Source organism: Triturus cristatus, chromosome 1_2 (assembly GCF_964204655.1).
Source record: "Triturus cristatus chromosome 1_2, aTriCri1.1, whole genome shotgun sequence".
NCBI lineage: Eukaryota > Metazoa > Chordata > Amphibia > Caudata > Salamandridae > Triturus > Triturus cristatus.
The window spans coordinates 96,547,296-96,566,561 of record NC_140580.1 but is presented as its reverse complement, the minus strand read 5'-3'; the positions used below and the strand labels follow the sequence as shown (position 1 = coordinate 96,566,561).

General features: G+C 46.5%; 1 protein-coding gene across 1 annotated transcript in view; it reads right to left on the bottom strand.

Annotated features, from left to right (window-relative positions):
- Positions 1-19,266, bottom strand: part of MCMBP (minichromosome maintenance complex binding protein) — a 176,227-nt gene that overhangs the window by 101,569 nt on the left and 55,392 nt on the right. The gene's annotated exons all lie outside the window — the stretch shown is intronic.

Below are 19,266 nucleotides of genomic sequence, written 5' to 3'. Positions count from 1 at the left end.
TTGTTTGACAGACAGGTGTATGCAGTCTGAGGGCCCTAACATTCATTGATTGAGGGGTAGTGGAGTTGACCACTGCACTAGTCTGGTATTTCCAAAAAGAAGAAAAATTGTGACAGGCAGAGGACGCCCACATGGGTGGCAGTTAGGGCAAATTCTGTGTTTTGGTAAACTATATGTTTGTGCGAGGTGATGACAACATTCCCAGATCATGTGAGTAGATCCCGTTTTGAATAGATAAGATTGCAATTGTTACATCGCTAGTGATAAGATTGGTCAAATGAAATGAGAACAGGTGTCTCTTGTGCTACAAAATAATAGGATTACGACACTGTGCATGCGTCCTTACTATCTGGAGTGCACGGCAGAATACACTCAAAGATGGCGCCTGGGAATACAGTGTAGGTGAGCCCGTCGGAAGTGTTTACGTACACGTGACCAGTGATGACAGTATTTGAATATCTGAACTGAAGGGATCTGCCTCGCACTCGAGGTACTGGAATTTGGTGTACGAGGATTCTTAAGGAACAAATACAGTAAGGAGGGCCAAAGATGAAGGGGGTTTAGCAACACGGATGACATAATCAGGGATAGTGGCTGCGGTGTAATAACCGAATGACTACTTAGACTAAATAGAAGTGGCGTTGTTGTGTAGCACTTGGATTGTGAATAAATATTTACCGATACCTAGTTCTAGAAATGGATATTGCCAATTGGGACGATAGCATTAGGAAGTCATTGATCGGCATTAGACCTACCGCTGTGTGGTAGTGTTTAGTGGTTTGAATTTGTGGGCTTGTTTTGTATGGATTCTAGGCTGTGGAGAAGCGAACTGTGCAATAAGAGCAATAGCGATAACAATAGTTTTGACCAGCTTTATACCTACAGATGGGGGATAGTATTAGTAAATGTAACTCGGTACAGGCACCGGCAGGGTCATGAAATCTATTATTATTTACAGAAGACTCACCCTAATAATCGGTGATCAATTTATGAAGAGATTGAAAGTTACCCTGATAATTCCAACCCACATAATCCTCCGGCGTGGGCAAAAGTATCACCACACATGAAGTAGGTGACTGATGATTGATGTGTTCACAATAATTGTGAATGAGTATGTGGTGGTTTAGTGTAGTAGCCTTTCTACTCCTATACTTTTAATTCTATATTTCCCCTTGTGTACTATAGATGGTTAAGAACAAGAGACAGAGGTTGGTGATTTTCCGTTGCTCTGCACTAACGATTGCGATAGGTCGGGTTTAACTTTTGCATGAGCAGGCACTCGTTCACAAGTGTTAAGTGGGTGTACCACGGTACAGCATGCTATGGCACCGACTAGTCGGGTGCATGCAGTAGAGATGAAGAGTAATGGTGACATAGGCTCATATAGAAGATATATACATGCAAATAGCACACCTATTTTCCGGACGTGTGTTTTATTTACGAATATCTGAACATCAGACCTTATTGTGTTCACACTAGTTCATGTGGTGTTTACTGATCATGCACCTTGTGACAAACATCTGATTAGAATTTTTATTTCACTATTTGCTCTGCACCATTGAAAGGAGACATGGTGGTGGTATTGAAGAAATGTGTTTGTAAACAGGTAGTAACAAAACGCAATTACACAATTATTTTACTCTGCATTTCCACTTCGCCTTGAAAAAGTTGCGGGTTGTATCCCCACTGTGACGACGAAACGCTTGTTGGCTGGCTAAGATCTTGTCTAAATTTTATAAAAAAAGGAACCAGATGAAGAGAAAAATTAAGAAACCAGGAACCTATTGTGATTTCTATAGTATATTTGATTTGACTTATAAATGCTACTGCTGTCATTTCCTGTTTAATTTTAAATGTGTGCTGGGGATTGTCATTACGTTTGGACCATTTATACAGACTCAAGAACAGGTAACAAAATTATTTTCAAAGATTTGCTATGTTAGTGTTGACCAATAGGATAGCAAGTAGCAAATGTGGAGATAGCAAAACGAGACTAGCACATTTTAATCTAAATTAACCAACAGCAGAAAACAAAGATGCCTTATCTTGTTTAACTTAAAGGAGAAGAACTGCAGGCTTCTCACTCAAGTAACTACTGTACTAAACAGTCCTACAGTCAATACCCCTCCTGTGCTTTTTTTTTCAATGTTATGGAATATATCTGTCTGGTACAGAAAAAGACCAGAGTACTTTGCTTTTACTTTATTTTCTGCAAAGTAGAAGCTTGAAAATATGCAAGTGTGAGGTATTTTCTCTGGTTGGCCAGATGTTAGAAGTCCTTACCCCTGAAGGATAATAAAGTTCACCACTAGTGTCCCAATATGATAACTCTGTTGCGCTATAATTGAAATGTTCCAGTACAGGCTTTTACCACTTGACTCCCTTGGGATGGCGTTGCGAAGCGAAGGATTATTCTAGGACACAGAGGGTCTTGGAACACAGAATGCTGTATAAAAGTCAGCAATTCGGAATTCACTTCGGAAGAAAGAAAAGGACGTCAGTAACCAGTAATAAACCGCACACTTAAAACTATGCTTTACAAAGACAATTAGGAGCCTAGCACTGTATGTGCAAGAGTATCAACCCTAAATATGTCTGAAGCGTCTAGGTCCTTTGCACTAGAAAGTCAATTTTGAGCTGTATCGCCTGTGTTACCATAGAGGAATATCTCAGGTCGGCTCTGGTCTTCTCTGAAGCATCTGTGTTACAATTGTAATCAACAGTGAAGGGATGTGAGACAGAAAGACATAACGCATCACCTATGCCACTGATGTGTCAAGTCCTCTGAGTCGAAGGATGATACTGAGGGCTGGGGAACATGAGGAAGTCCATATACATTTCTGGCCATAAATCCCCACCACGCACACAAAGCAAGATACCACTTTTAGGTGCTACCACAGGCCCCTTAAGGCGGTCTTGTAGGGGGAGATCTGGTGTTTTGGTTGTCCAAAGTTTGGAAGGGTACTTGCTAGTAACTGGTGTCCAAAGCCCAGTAGCCCACTGGACTTTCTTTAGGGGACAGTGGCGGACAAATGGCACAATACCCACTAGAAGTCACTTTGAATTAGCAATAGTGATCTTTCTGAAGATGCACACTTTCTACAGTCAAAGGTAAAACTTTCTATTTGCACAAACACCCAAAACGAGCCTGAGGGACCAGTTTCCCATTAGCTAATGGGCACATGAAGTGCCTGCTGACAGGCATCCAACAGGTATAGGGAATTGCTGATGTCTGAAGGCAATGGTGCAGCTCGCGTACCCAGATGCTGTGTTTGCAGCTGAGCAGGACATTTTAGTGTCTCCAGGACAACCTTAGTCCACCAAGATAAACACCATGACGGTCCTTCAAGGCAGCAGGACTTTGGCTCCCCTCCGTTGGAACAGCTTTCTTCCTCCTGGCAGTGGTAATCAAGCTCCTTGTGCATGCAGGTCGGTAACTCTTTTCCTCTGCATGCCATGCAGGTTAGCCCAGACTTGGACCCAGTTTTGAGGGATAATGACATTCACTAGGTAGTTTCACTGCAGATATTTAATTTTCTATTCTGGTGCACAGTTCTTCCATGGTGCAGGGTCAAATCATTTTACTTAGCATTTGCAGAGGGCCCAGAACTTCTAGCCTTCTGGACTGCCAGGTGGCTTGCCTCCAGCAAACCAGGTAACCTGCTGTCGTCAAAAATCAATAATTACTTGAATAAGCACAGGGAGGTGGAATACCTATAGCCCGACGCCTGGACATATAGTTTGGGGTCAAGGACAACAAGTTTATGTGTATTGTGTCCTTGGGACAAGTAGGCCCAACCCCCTATAACAAACCCTTTGGCTGCCAGTTTACGGTACCACATTATGGATTGGGGAAAGGCATTGCATACAGTTAAAGTAATATTTGTGTCCCATGTGTTAATACTGTTCAAACCTCTATTTATGGTTCATTATTGCAAAGCCTTTATTATGAGGGTGAGCTCTTTAAGTAAATGTCGCAAGCTCAGACTGCCCTACTGAAAGTGGTTAGACTATAAAAACTTGCACACACGTTTGCAAAGTTTAACAATATGAGGCTATGTATATTGCTCCCAGAATGCTCTGATAAGATGCAAATATTTGCAGAAGAATAAACGCAAGATTGCGGATTCTTCGCTTTCAAACTAAAATGTTCACAAAAAAAAAAAATTGAAAACATTTCTCTAAACTACTGAAAAAATGTAGTTACCATTTCTTTGCAGCATCATTTAGTAAAATGTTTTTATGCATGCTAGCATTTCCCAAAAATATTCATAGTGGAAAATGAGTAACCAGTTTAATAAGATTATGGGAAACAAAACTAAAGAAGCACTGGTAAAACCAGTTTGTCTGAATTTGTTGGTCAGCCTTTTGGTTTTGTCAATGCGTGATCTGTTTTGGCATGGTTTTTGTAAAACTTTATTAGTGTGGGAGCTGCTGGGCCCTCACCATTATAACAAACAATGGCAAAAGCAAAAAAGTGTCTATAGGCTCCTTGTGAAAGAACAGAATGCTGTCACTCCCAGTGAAGCTAGCCAATAGGCAGAAAGAGAGACACAATTTTAATAAATACAAAAGGTCATGATTAACACCAGACCTAATTACTAAAGACTTTACAGAAGTAGGCCAAGAGATAGTACTCCTAGAAAATGTTTGTGAACTGCATTTTAGCATGAGCAAATATGCAGGTGTAGATTTGCTCTTGCGAAAATCTGAGTGTTTGCAAGTTCACTTTCCCGCCAACCACTTTTTCACAACTCTGGAAGAAGTTGTATGTCTGCCATTGTCACAAGTAAATATCCACCCTTTCTCAGTATGGCAAAAGATTAGAGAAGAGTTGGTGAAAACCCTTAAAACAAGCAAGTTAGTAGGTTTGCACAGACTCAAAAGGGCATTCCAACCCTGGAATTGCTGCTTACCATGACCTTAAACCCCAGTATGTAGAACTGCAGAAACGTGGCAACATAAGGGAAATTGCTAGTATTCAAACCCTACTATGGAAGGAGCCCTGGCATAATCAGAGAGGCTATTTCAGAGCTCTTATATGATGAGATTGCGGTCATAATTTGTCGCCGCATTACACTGCACAAAAGGGACAACTGGATTGTGTTACAGGACAAGTAGATTTATGAAGCAACCTACCCCATGGACAAGTAGATATTTTATTACATTCTACACCCCTGTAAGCATTTTCTTCTGTTGCTAGTCAGTTTTTGTTGAGGCCCTGTCCTAGTGGCCACCCTAATGCTGGTACAGGCCGGTTCAAGTGGACATGCAATAGTCTCATCTAGGTATGAATTTCCCAACAGAATGTGGCCCATGACCACGATAAACGGAGGGGTGGGTTTCACTGTGGCAAGGCAAATATTACTACATCAAAAACACAAGTCTGGCTACTTTCCCCTTACTTATCTACTTTCATGGAGAGAGACAGAAAGTGCACGTAAATAGGGGCCGATACGGTCCAAAAGGGCAGAACCAGCCCTGCACAATACAGGCAAACAACATGTGCATTAGTGGACTCCAATGCTCAGCTGTTCAGCTAGAAAAAAAGCTGTGTTTTCAAGTTTATTTTGTCCTCTAGACAAGAAGAACCAACCCCCATAGCCCAAACCCTTTAGCTGTAAGTTTACTGTCCCAAAGTAGGGATATGCAAATCAAAATTGAGCTCAGGTTGCATACTGACAGTGGTCCCAGTATAAAAACGAATTCACATTTTCAAAATGTAAGAATTAAGGCTATTTACAAGGCTCCCAGTTCATCTTATATACTTTTTTTGTACTAAAATACAATTTCAATTAAAACCACCCACTCTTTGTAAAATGAAAATATTCTAAAAACCCAGAGCTACGATTTGCAGACAAGATGACCAATTTTCTCCTTTTTTTTTTTACATGAAGATACAATTGAGAATATGCCAAACATTCGCCCTTCCTTTAGCAGCTTATACAAAGAACTGTATTTAGTATATAGATATATTTAATAGCAGAGCAAAAGCGTAGCTCTGTCTTTGTACGAGATATAGGATAAATAGGATTAGTCCAGATCATAAGGGCAAATTACTCCAAGAAACCACACATGCAAATTGCCTACGTAGAAACCTAGCATACATAGAAACCTAGCATTGCATAAAATACAGTTTTTTGTACAAAATATAGCTACAACAGTAATATTTATGCAAAGTACAATTATCTTTGAGCCTACATAAAATTCATTTTGTGCAAAACAGAGCCACAGCAGTAATAAATGTTCAAAATACAACAAGGTATGTAAAATGCAATTATAGAAGGAGATATCAAACTTAATTTCTCATTTTCAAACGGCATAAGCCAACTATAATGATGTATGGTACGTATGGTGAGTGACCATCCTGTTCCCGATTCAAGCTAGGACACTAATCGTTCTAGCCGGTCTCACAGTAACCATAGATCATACATTGATGGACCGACCTCAGCATTCCATTAACGTCCATCTAGTACGATGACTACTCAATCAGCTAACCGTTCAACTACAGCCAAAACTTTCCCTACAGCAAAGCACAATATTATATTATTACAATTTAAAATTACTGTCATTAGGTCACCGATACGACGAACCTGTAACATTCTAAAAACGGGTAGCAGCAAACATCTACTTTAACCAAAGCATGTGGAACAAGCAATTATGTGCAGAAAGGACAATGGGGTGTTGTGCAGAAGGGACACATACCACTTACCGCCCCGACCAGAATACCCAACTTCCACTTTATAAAGGCTGGGACCCGCCCCAGCCTGACCTTCAGGGCCCACTTCAAAATATTACCACTTTTTATGTTCTGGAGGTAAGGCTGAGCATGTCTGCCATAGAATGACTCCATTTAGTGATGCAGATCTCTTTTGCACACGTCCCCTTTGTGGGCCTTACTAGAGTACTAATTTATGGAGTGATTTATTATGTGTTTCTGCTGGACTACAGATTTTTTTTTCAATTTTAATTGACATTTTTTTATTAGGGTTTTGCATGCATTTCATCACATTGAACATTCACAGGTATAAGCATTAATCATTGCACCACGACATCATGGACCTTTGCGTAAGCTAAAGTGGGTGGGTACTGTAGACCATTAGCTGCTGAGATCTCCTGTGATGACCCGAAAGACATGCCTCCCATAGGTCTGTTCTGTCTGGCCCCCGTGCATATCATCCCGGTAGTGCCTACAACTTCCGTCTCGATCAGGGTCAGCTCTGCCTCCCCATCTTGGTCTATGCAGCGTTCACTTCTTTCCCAGTTTCACTGTCATGTCATGTAACTAGGACAACGGCGTGTGAACCGCCAACTGGGGCTACTGCCGCCTACGGGGCGGCCTGGGAAGGGCCCTAGGGTGAGGGTGGGGCCCCGAAACTGGGTAAAGTGGGGGGGGAAGGAAGCAGTGAGTGAAGCATGGGAGGAGAGGAAGGATGCGGGATTGGCGAATGAGAAGTTCCCGTGATAGATTGTGTATGGACTGGTGGTAAGTACTTGTGGTGCGTCCTGGGGCTCATCGGGGGGAGGGGGGGGTGGGCGGGCCTACCGTTCGTCGCGAAGCAGGGGACTGGGTTCGTACTCGCCCTCACGTCTAGGTGTGTTACCTGTCTAATGGGCCGTTCGCGTCCTCCGCCGGTCCGGGGCGGCCGGGGGGAGGCCGACGAGGCGTGGGGGGTGGGCTGTGTCGTGTCCGGGACCTCTCCCGTCACGCATGTTTGCTTAAAAAGGATGAGGAGCTGTGCCCACTCCATAGACATCGGGTGTTTGCGGGCACCCTTCGCCTCTTCCTCCCTCAGTAGCTCCTCCTCTGCTGCTCCCCACTTGAGCACCGCGCCCACCCATGCCGGACCAGACGGCCCCTCCGGGGCCCTCCAATGCATCGCAATGTTCCTCTTCGCGAGGAGAATGACCAAGGAAGTGAACTTCCATTGCACCTTCGCGGTTTTCCTCCTCGGGGATATCCCCAGCGCACATTCCTCCCAGGTGAAGGCGGTCGGGATTTCGGTTGTAGCTCGAATGGCTTGGTGTACCCCTCCCCAGAAACGTTGTATGGATGGACAGGCCCAAAACATATGTTTGAAATCGGCGTCCACCAGGTGGCAGCGGGGACATTCAAATCGTGTATCGGGGTAAAACCGGTGGAGTTTGTCAGGGGTGAGGTATGCCCGGTGTAAGATATTGAATTGAATATTTTTCAATCGCGCGTTCCTGGACACCTTTTTGGGGGACTCCAGGGCTTTACGCCACTCCGCATCATTGAATACTCTGCCTGCGTCGTCTTCCCACGTTTCCCGGAGTTTGTCCAGGGAGACGTCCGCCAGCTCCCGGATCGCTTTATAAAGCCAGGTGATTAGGTGACTGCCTGCTCCCTTACGCAGCACTGTGTGTAACACCGGATGCGTCGGGGGCTCCCCATCGCGTGGGCGCCAGAAGCGGCCACCACTTTCCAGTATTTGCCTGTGTCTCAAAAATTGTCCCTGGGGGAGGTCGTACCACTCCACCAGTTGTGCGTACGTCCTCAGTTGTCCCTCTTGGAACAACGCCTCCATCTCTGACACCGTGGTCCGTCCACACCTGGAGGGCTCTCGCGGTGTAGTACCCGCTCTGCTGGGGGAAACCCACAAGGGGGAGTAGGGGGGAATATAGTGGCTGGCCCTTCGACATGCGATGGATCCTCATCATGCATCTGCGGGCTATAGCGACCTGGAGCGGGTGCGTGCACGTCGGTTTAGAGCCCGGCATGAGCATTCGTCGGATCACAGGTAGAGGCAGACTGCCTCCCTCTGTGATCGTCTCCTCCACGTGCCGTTCCGCCGTCCAGTGGGACAGCCACTGGAGCTGTGCCGCGAGGAAGTACGATTTGAAGGACGGTTCTCCCAGGCCTCCGGCTGTTGTGGGGAGGTACAATGTGCGCAACGCTACTCGGTGTCGGCCGCCCCCCATATCAAGGCTGGCAACAGCGTGTCTAGTTCCCGAAAGAAGGAACGCGGCGGGATTATAGGGAGGTTTGCAAAGTAGTAGCGCAGTCTTGGGACCATGATCATCTTTGCAATGGCGACACGCCCTATAGGTGCTATTGGCAGCGTCTTCCAGAACCCCACCGCCGAATGCAGGCTAGTCAGTGCCCTTTGGTGGTTTCCCTCGAAGAGGTCTCCGGGGGAATGGTATAGGCGCACTCCCAAATATCTGGGGGCCGCCCCATCCCACCTCAACGCCTGAGTGCCTAGCGTTATCGCCAGGGGCCCTGCGTGGATGCCCAAAGGGAAAATGGACTATTTTTCCCAGTTGACCCAGAGTCCCGAGGTTTCCTCGTACTCCCGTAGCGTCGTCCAGATTGACGCGAGGTCGGCCGATATATCACGGACATATATCAGGAGATCGTCCGCATAGAATGAGACACAATGGGTGACGTCCACTATGGGAATCCCCCATGCCTCCCCCTCCCGTCGCAGCCTTATGGCCAGGGGTTCCATCGCCAGGGCGAAGAGGAGAGGAGAGAGGGGGCATCCCTGCCTGGTCCCGCAGGTCACCGAGAACGGAGCCGATACGAGTTTGCCGAGTCTCACTCTGGAGGTGAGGTCTCCGTATAGTAGCTGGGTATAGGCCAGCAGCGTGGGCCCGACACCCACGCGTCGCAGGACCTCGAATAGGTAAGGCCACAGCAGGATATCAAACGCCTTCTCCAGGTCCAGGACCAGACACGCCGCCCGGGGATATCGTTCTTTCGTCTGATCCTGGATGTGAAAAAGGCGGCGCAAATTATGCGAGGTGTTACACCGGGGAACGAACCCACATTGGTCCGGATGCACCAGTGTTGGGAGGATTTGACTGTAGCATTCCGCTAAGATTTTCCCTAGGATCTTGCAGTCAGTGTTCAGGAGCGTTATCGGCCGGTAAGAAGCCGGGAGCATGGGATCTCTGTGTGGCTTCAAGAAGGTCACCAAGATCGACGTCCGCATCGAGTCTGGGAGCATTTTACGGGCTACCGCCTCTTCGTATATGGAGACCAGTCGCGGCGCCAACAGTGTCGCGAACGTGTGGTAGTACTCAATCGGGAATCCGTCCGTGCCCGGCGGTTTCCCACGTGCTAGGGCCTTAATCGCTTGTTTCACGTCGACTGGTTTATGTTTTTGGTCTAGTTCCTTCCCCGATTGTGGGGGGAATCGTGGGCAGGGACGACCCGCCTAGGAAACCGACGAGGTCTCCCGAGGGTCCGACCCGCGGGGACCGGTATAGGGCTGCGTAGTACCCGTGGAAGATGTGCAGGATATCAGTCTGCGAACATTTGAGTTGCCCGTCCGGGGTCAGGAGTTCTGTGATAGGGCGCGGTGTTGTGTCTTACTTGGCTAGCCAAGCCAGGAGGGATCCCGCCCTATTCCCCTCTCTGTGTGTCCGTGTCGCGTATGCCCGAAAGTTATATTTACGCAGGTCTCGCAGCGCTGATGCGTGGGAGGATTTGGCCGCCGATAGTTGCGCCGCTGTGGCGTCTCCCTGATCTACCCTCTTCGAGAGTTCCGCGAGCTGGGTCTCCGCCCCCTGCAAGGCCCTGTCCAGCACTCTCCTGACCCCAACTATTTGCTGAATGCAGTGGCCTCTGGCGCTCACCTTGAATGCATCCCACTCCAATGAACGCGTGGAAGCCGTGTTGTCGTTCTGTCGAAAGTGGCCCTGCATATACTCCTCCAGGGTTTGGCGGAATACCGGGTCTTTGAGGCAGTCCCGGGGCATCCTCCACGTTGGGATCGGGGGGTGAGGGGGTTTCCATCGGAGGACCGCCGTGTGCGCATCCGACACTATTCAGCCTAGATAGTCCGACTCTTGTACTGAGGGTAAGAGCGACGTTGAGCATAGGAATCTGTCTAGATGGACCCTCAGATCGTGTGGGATCGAATGAAAGGAGTAAAGCTTCGTGGTGGGGTGGAGAGTTCTCCAGATGTCTGCTAGTCCCCATCTGTCTGCCCAGCTGCGGAGGCCTGCGGCCTGCTTGTATGCTGATGAGTGGGCCTGCGGGGGGTGCGAGCGGTCCAGGTGTGGATCTAGGGTGCAATTGTAATCCCCTCCCAAGAGCCATGGGACCGACGTGTGATGAGCCAATGTGTGTGAGAGTTTGCCCCAGTAGCCCTCCTGTTCTGTGTTGGGGGCGTATATACTCCCCATCAGTAGTTGTTGGCCCTCTAACAGTCCCGTCAGTATTGCATAACGGCCCTCTCTGTCTACAAGTCTGCTTTGCTCTTTAAATGGCACCCCGGTCTGACCCATACTAGCGCACCCCTGGCAAATGCGGAGTAGGTCGTGGCACATATTATGCCTCGCCACTTTCTCTGTAGCCGGTCCGCCTCCCCCGCCGTCAGATGCGTTTCTTGTAAGAGTGCTACCTGGGCCTTCTGTCTCTTGATGTAGGCATAAATGGAGTATCGCTTGCGGGCGGTATGCATTCCCCGGACATTAAGTGTCAGGAATTTTATGTCCGTGTTAGAGTTGTGAGACATGTTGTGGGAAGTCATGTGTATACATCCTTGTTGTATTGTGGACCCCACAACCGTCGCACCCGGCCCCTCGCCCGCCACCTACCGTCCGTCTGTGTACTGCATCGTCCATGAAGGTCGCCTTGCCCGCTGTGGGAATGGTGGGGAGGGAACACATAGGGTAGGGGGGTGAACTGCAACAACGGTGGGAAACAGTCCCACTGATGGGGGCGCATCGTGCGAAGCGATGTGCCCAAACTGGTTGTCATGGTGTAACTTTAGTTCATAACTGTGGGGGTGGTGATTCTGGTGGCTGCCGACTCCCGCTCTGGCGGCTGCCCGTATATTGTTGATGTCTATAAGTGTCCTGCCCGGTGTCGGGCTCAGTGGCTATTCTGCTCCGTGCGGTCTGTAGGGCCGCGCGTGTCCGTTTTCCCGCTGATCCGTGGGTCTCTTGTCAGATGAGTGTGTCTGCGGTCTGGGGGGTCACCACGGGGGGCGTCAGAGCCCTCCCGTGACCTAGGCGTTGCACTCCTTTCGTCATCCGAGCTGAAGATGTGAGGGCCACGTTCCGAGTCTGATCCTCTGTCCTGGGGACTCAGAGCGGCCACCGCCTGGAGAGCCTTCCGACGTTCCGCGATGATCTGTGCGAGGTCCGGGGAGCTGGCGGTGGTAGTTCCGGTCCGCACACTAATCGGTGTGGAGGAGGCCCTCCGGGGCCGGCGACCCGGGTGTCGTTTTCGGGCGAGGGCCGGGGCCGTCCCTGGGGTGCTGTGTGTGCTGTTCCACCCATGTCGCCGCTTCTCATGGGTCCGTGAAGAAGTGTGTCTCGCCTTCATAGATGATCTTTAGGCGGGCCGGGAAAAGGAGCGCATATTGTATGTTTCAGGCACATGGCACGTTTCACTACCAGGAAGGTGGCCCGTTGTTGCTGGACCGCACGGGAGTAGTCCGGGAACAGCATGACTTGCTTGTCCTCCAGCTGCAGCCGTCCCCGCTGTCTGGCTGCTCGTAGGATAGTGTCTCGGTCCTGATAATGGAGGAGCTTGAGCAAGAAAGGGCGAGGAGGCATGCCCGGCTGTCGTCTGCAGGCCGGCAGCCTGTGGGCTCTCTCCACGGAGAAAAACGCGGTGAGAGAGTCTGCTGGCGTGAATGTGGCTATCCAGTCTGTGATGTATTTGACCGGGTTGGGTCCTTCGATTCCTTCCGGCAAATTCATGATTCGGATATTGCTCCGCCTGGAGCGCCCTTCTAGGTCGTCCGTCTTATTCTCCAGCACCTTTATCCGAGTTAGTAGGTCCTGAAGCGCGTTGCCCTGCTTTTGCACCTGCGGTTCCAGTGTTTGGATAGAGTGCGCGCTTTGCGCGACTGTCCGCCAGTTTTCTGTGGTCGTCACGAAGGAGGCCCAGGTCCGATGCCAACTCGCCGAACCTCCCTTCCATTGCCACTCGAGATTGTTCTGTGGCTGCCAGAACCTGGTCCAGTTTCCTGGACGTGGGGTCGTCCGACGGGCTCGGTGCCGTGGGGGGGTCCCACCGACGTAGACGAGGTCGTTCTGGACTGGTGTGAGGCCGGCGGCATCCCCGCCGTTTTTGACGACCCATGTGGGGGGGGGGGGGGGGGGGCGGTAGATTCTCCCTGTGTTGGTGGATGCGTCCGCTCGCCGGTGCCCAAACTCAATTCTGCTGGACTACAGATACATGTTGAAATTTGTACCCTGCTGGAATATCCAGTGAGGCCTTGATATCCAGGAGATTAACAGCCCATTGGTCAACATAATACTTTTCCTGCAGGTAATCCTCTGGGCAAGTCAAAGCATTTTTTTTTCCAGGTGTTCATTTCAATAGTCTGCAATCGATTAAGATATCTAGCTGGCATAGTCTCCCAGCTGTACAATAACAGATTTACAATTTTAGCATTATAGGTCACTCTTAAAACTTAAATGGACTTTTTAGCCCATAGCAAGGTCCAACCTATGTAATGCCCCTGCAATAGCCTTGGAACGGCTATTCCTGGGGATCTATATGGCAGGGATGTGGAATTCCTATAGACCGACGCCCAGGACATATTGTTTGGGGTCAAGGGCAACAAGTTTTAATGTGCATTTTGTCCTTGGGACAAGCAGGCCCAACCCCCTGCAGCACAAACCCTTTGGCTGCCAGTTTGCAGTACCCCATTAAGGATCAAGGAAGGGCACTGCCTGCAGTTAAGTTAATATTTGTGTGCATATGTTAATGCTGTTCAAACTTCTATTTATGGTTCATTAATTGAAAGCCTTTATTATTAGAATGAGCGCTCTCAGTAAATGCAAGTTCTGACTGCACTACTGACAGTATAAAAATGTGTACAAACGGTTTGAAAGTTTAGCAATATGAGGCTATGCATAATGCTCCCAGAAGGGTCTCTGATTGGATGCAAATATTTGCAGAAGCTTGAAAGCAAGATTAATGATTCTTTGCTTTCAATATAAAATGTTACTAAAAAATGAAAGTAGGAAAGATGTTTTTTTGCTAAACTACTGTAAAATTTCAGGTACCATTTCTTTGCAGCATCATTTAGTAAAATGTGTTGATGCATGCTAGTATTTCCCCAGAATATTCATATTAGAAAATCAGCGTAACCAGTTTCAATAAGATTTTGGGAAACATAAAAATAAACAAGCATTGGCAAAACCAATAGGTCTGAAATGTTGGTCAGCTTTTTAGTTTTGGCAATGCGTGACTTGTGTAGGCATGGTTTTTGTAAAACACTATTGATGTGAGAGCTGCCGGACCCTCACCATTATAACAAACATTGGCAAAAGCAAAAATTGTTTCTGGTCTCAAAAAAGATCACACTGCCACATTAGTTACTGGCAAGGAACAAAACTAATTTGTGTGCAGATATGCTCCTTGTGCTCACCGTGAAGCCAGCCGATACAGAGAGAGAGAGAGAGAGAATTTTAATAAACACAAAAGGTCATGGTTAACGCCAGACCAATTTAGGGGCCCAATTATTAAAGAAAGTCTCAAAAGTGCACCTTGGTATATGTCCTTGCATTAAGGGCAGCAATATGGCTTTCGTGAATTCACAAGAATTTACAGCAGTAGGGCAAGAGATAGTACTCCTAGAAAATATTTGTGAACTGCATTTTAGCATGAGCAACTATGCAGGTGTAGATTTGCTCATGCGAAAACCTGAGTGTTTGCAGGTTTATTTTCCCTCCAACCACTTTTTTCCCCATTTCTGGAAGGTTTACTTCTGCCATTGTCAGGAGTAAATTTCCAACATTTCTCAATATTGGAAAAGATTAGAGAAGAGTTGTTGAAAACCCTTAAAACACGCAAGTTAGTAGGTTCACACAGACTCAAAAGGACATTCCAACGCTTGAACTATTGTTTACCACTACCTTCAGTTCCAGTATGTAGAGCTGCAGAAACGTAGCATCATAAAAGGATTGCTAGTATTCAAACACTACTATGGTATGAGCCCTGGCATAATCAGAGAGGCTATATAAGCTCTTATATAATGAGATTGCTGCCATAATGTTTGTCGCCGCACAACATGGCACCAATGGGACAAGTGGATTTTGTTACAGGACAAGTAGATTTATGAAGCAACCTGCCCCATGGACAAGTAGATATTTTAATAAATTCCACACACCTGTATATGGGGTTTAAAATGTAGGTTATATCTAAAATGGCCTAAATAGATGGATTCATTAACCACCTCACCTGGAACACCACCCAGACCTAATGGGCTGCACCCTTTTCGAAAATGCCATAACTTTTGTTTTGGCAGTATTTATTTTCAAATCATTGGACTTACAGTATTCAGTGAAGACATCCAATTGCCTCTGAAGGCCGACTGGTGTTCGTCTCATCAACATAAAATAATACCGAAATGACCTCTCGTTCCAATTTTGATGGAAAAGACTGAACCTGGTTTAATCCAACCATGACATCTGCAATATATATATATATAGAAAACAGGAGCGGAGCCAAAATACACCCCTGTAGAAGTCCATTTAGAGTGGCGCTTTTTCTGGACAGCGTCCTAGTTCAACCTTTGTCCACGAGCATTAAGGTAGCTGAATTATCAGCTTTAATAGACCTGGGGGACACTTCCATTTATGCATCTTCTCCCAGAGTAATGCCTAATTAAGTGTCAAATGCTTTTGACAAATCGACATATGACACATAAAGGGGCAGTTTCCTTTCCAGGGCAATTTTGTGTCACTTACCAAGTCTTCCAATTACCCCAGCAGATGTTTCACATACATCTTACTAGGGACGTCAAACCAGGTAATCATATGATGGCTCAATGGTACGTCCCGTTGACCCTTTTTCCAGGTTTTTAATATGTCGATTATCACTCTAGACACTAGAACCACTTGAGCCCACAAGGTTGATTATATCAGCTGACAGGCCATCAGGACCTTGGGCCCCAGAGCTTTTCAAGCCTGTTATATGTTCAATACTACTTTCTGAAGGAGCCAAATAGCACTCCCCCCCAACCCCTTTTCTGGGACCTCAGCATACATGCTCCCAGATACTCCCAGGTTTGCTTCTTTCAATCTGTACAGCTCGGAAATGTACCTCACCCATGTTTCTTCGGGAACCGGCACAGATACAATTTTTTTAGACGACCCCAAAAAACTATGTTCCAGAAGTACTTAATGATTCCCGATTTAGCGATGCGGTGAGCGCAAGGTACGTGATTCTCGTTTCTTTTAATTTTATTTTTCCTCGTCGTTGTCTGTCGACTCCCCCCCCCCCTCCTCCCCCCCACCCCACGGCTCTTACCTGCACCGGCCATCGCTGGGGAAAAATAAGAGACTACCTATTGCATGCTATGTTATATATTGTGCAGTTGTCCTGACAAAAATTGTGCTAGGTTAACTGACCTCTCTAAATTACAATTTTCCAGGGCGTATAGCTCATCCAGTCCTGATAAAGCACAGGACTCAACGGCCATTACACTTTAGGGCTGAAACAGGTTGGCTTTTATGTAGGGAATAGGATCATTATCTCCATGGACACCCCCTTTTTTAATAATACCAGGAACACTACAAATGAAGGGATACCTTGGTGTTAGTAGGTATTTTTTATTATAAGACCCCCAAGCAGGAGAATGTCCAAACTGCTCCTTGGAACGTGGTTGACCTCATCCCGTTTTTTTTTTTTTAGGGACTAAGATGAGACCAGATAATGAAGCATGACACCAATAGGGTGTGTGAGGGTCTAAATAACTTGTTAGGGTCAAGCCTCATACCTTGCACAATAGGATACCTTTTGGTGGGAAATACTAAAAAAGCTGGCACAATTTGTCACTTTACTGCAGGTCACCAAAGCAACACGTTTTTTCTCTTTACAGGACAAGTAGAATTATGAAGTTTCAGGTCCCAAGGACAAGTAGATATTTTATAAATAGCACATCCTTACACAGCCATTCTTCTTGCATGGCCCAGTCATGGAAGTTACGAAGCCCAGTTTCAGAAGACTGAAAAGACCATTTACTGGGAACATAGAACATTTACCATTCCCTGCCATTCACACCCAACAGTGGGTTTAATAAAAAGCTATGCCACCGACTAAATGTCACACATAGACTGAGTAGAGAATTGAGTAGCCACCCTCCCAAAAGAGGTGCACTTTTCTGCGCGACCCTTTACCAAAGGGTGATGTTGGAAAATTACAGATAACAGGAACGCTTTGAAGTTGCTGTTGCTTGTGAGAGACGTCAACTATACACCTCCCAGGCTGCACTGTTTTCACTTGGAAGGAGGAGGAGCCAAGTGCTATAGTGGTTCTGCTTTACTCCCTCTGCAGGGCGCAGACAGGCTGCACCCGGGCCCATCAGCAAATGGAGTCAGCTAGGCTGTGCGGTCACTCAAAGATTTGCTTTTATTTTACAGCATGGGGAGCCACAAGTCTATAGATAATTCCCAGTCTCAAGTCAGGGACTCTCTTCACACTACCGTTGACTTTTTTTTTTTTTGAACGGCCTGGTCTGAATAGTCACAGTGCCTTACTATAAGAAATGTATACGAAGCACCACTTTCTAAGTACATGTCACTATGCATTAGAACTGCTTAGCAGCCAAGATGTTAAACGTCAGAAACATTCACTGTTCAGAAGAGAAGTGAAAACATGGATGTTTCCAAGAAAACTACTCTATCGCATAATTCTGAGATAGAACCCGGAACAATAATCGCTCAATGTCAATCTATAGTTCACAGCTATTCAACAGCACGACCAGCAAACTTTCCAAATGTTGGCAAGCACTAACAACTTTCAATGTACAGGTAAATTAGAAAGGGCTGGCCTGCGACTAGCCCGAGTATTGTTAGTGATGTAAATTAATACAGAACCCTCCTGGCCACCATCAATAAGAATACTGTGAACACTCAACGGTCACGCAGCTAATTGTAGTTCAACCAGGCTGCATAGTTTTATTCTACTACCCAATTCAATGGTTCTCCATCAATCGTAGTAGAAAGCAGCTGAACGCAGCCAGACTTTTTTTTTTACACTCAGCCCTCTAGCTGATCAGCTGTACTTGCTGAAGCAGTAATCTGGCGGTAGCCTCTTAGCGGATAGAATGTTTGCTCGATTCTAGTGTTTATCCAGAGGAGCGAATATAATATTCTCGCATATGAAATATGTATCCTTCGATCGCATGCATGCAATCTCAAATAACGTCAGCGATAATCGCAGAAAAATTGACTGTGCCTTGAAAATGGACTGTCTTAAAACTTTGAATTGATGCCTGTCCTTTTCTTTCAAGTGATCCTCTACTTAATATCTGTCCCCTGTATGCCTTCCATCTCGGAGCACAGCGCAGCTAATCACATGCATGTTCGCCTTAATCCAGATTACTGTATTTCTGCAAATTAGCCATATCTAATTTTAAAGATCACAAGCTACACTTTAAAAGACGCTACCCCTGCAACCTAACAGTAACCAATCTCCGATTGCTCATCTATGAAAAAGACCAACCATGCTAAAGACTATCCCTAACTTCTATTAATTTAATCTACTACATAGAAAGTGGATTCTTTGCAGGGAATGATTTCCCCTAGATCACAAAACTAATCCCAATAGGCAGTGGGAGAAACAAAATCTAACATTGGGTTCTGGAGCAGTGTGTGGTCCCTCAAAAAGCGCTTTAATCTCTCATCAGGGGTAGTAAGTGCTATATAAATGCAATGCCAATACAATATATAGCCCTCCTCGCCCACACAAATACTAATACCATAACACTAAATTGTTGAGCAGTCGTTAATAGTTCCTATAGGCTGCATAACAATTCCCTTCTACTGTAGGACGTTCTCACACCCAAATGAGACTAAATTGATATAGTCCTGTCCATCACCCAGTAGTGTACCAGTCCTCAGAAATAATCGTCCAATCACCAACTGAATAGGTATGGAAGAATTCAAAAGATCTGCCATATACCACTGGCCAATGGAGAACTTTAAATTGAGTCTACCACTGTAGCTCTGGACATGCTATATGCAATGGCTGCTTCCTGACACCTCACATTGTTAATGCGATATGGAATATTAACAAATTCTATCCCAGCAGATCGCTCTACCATCACTCCATCCAACTGCGCGCCTGTCTGACCCTTTTTCATTAATCAAACTGCTAGGCACTACATCCAATAACACGACAGCTTCAACTCAACAGTCATTATGCACCACATGGAAATACTTCTCACACAGGATAAAAACAAAGACACATGTAAGCACGCGTTTCAGCACACCGCAGAGGGGTAGTAAGCGCTACATAAATGTTGCAATACAAAAAAAAATAAA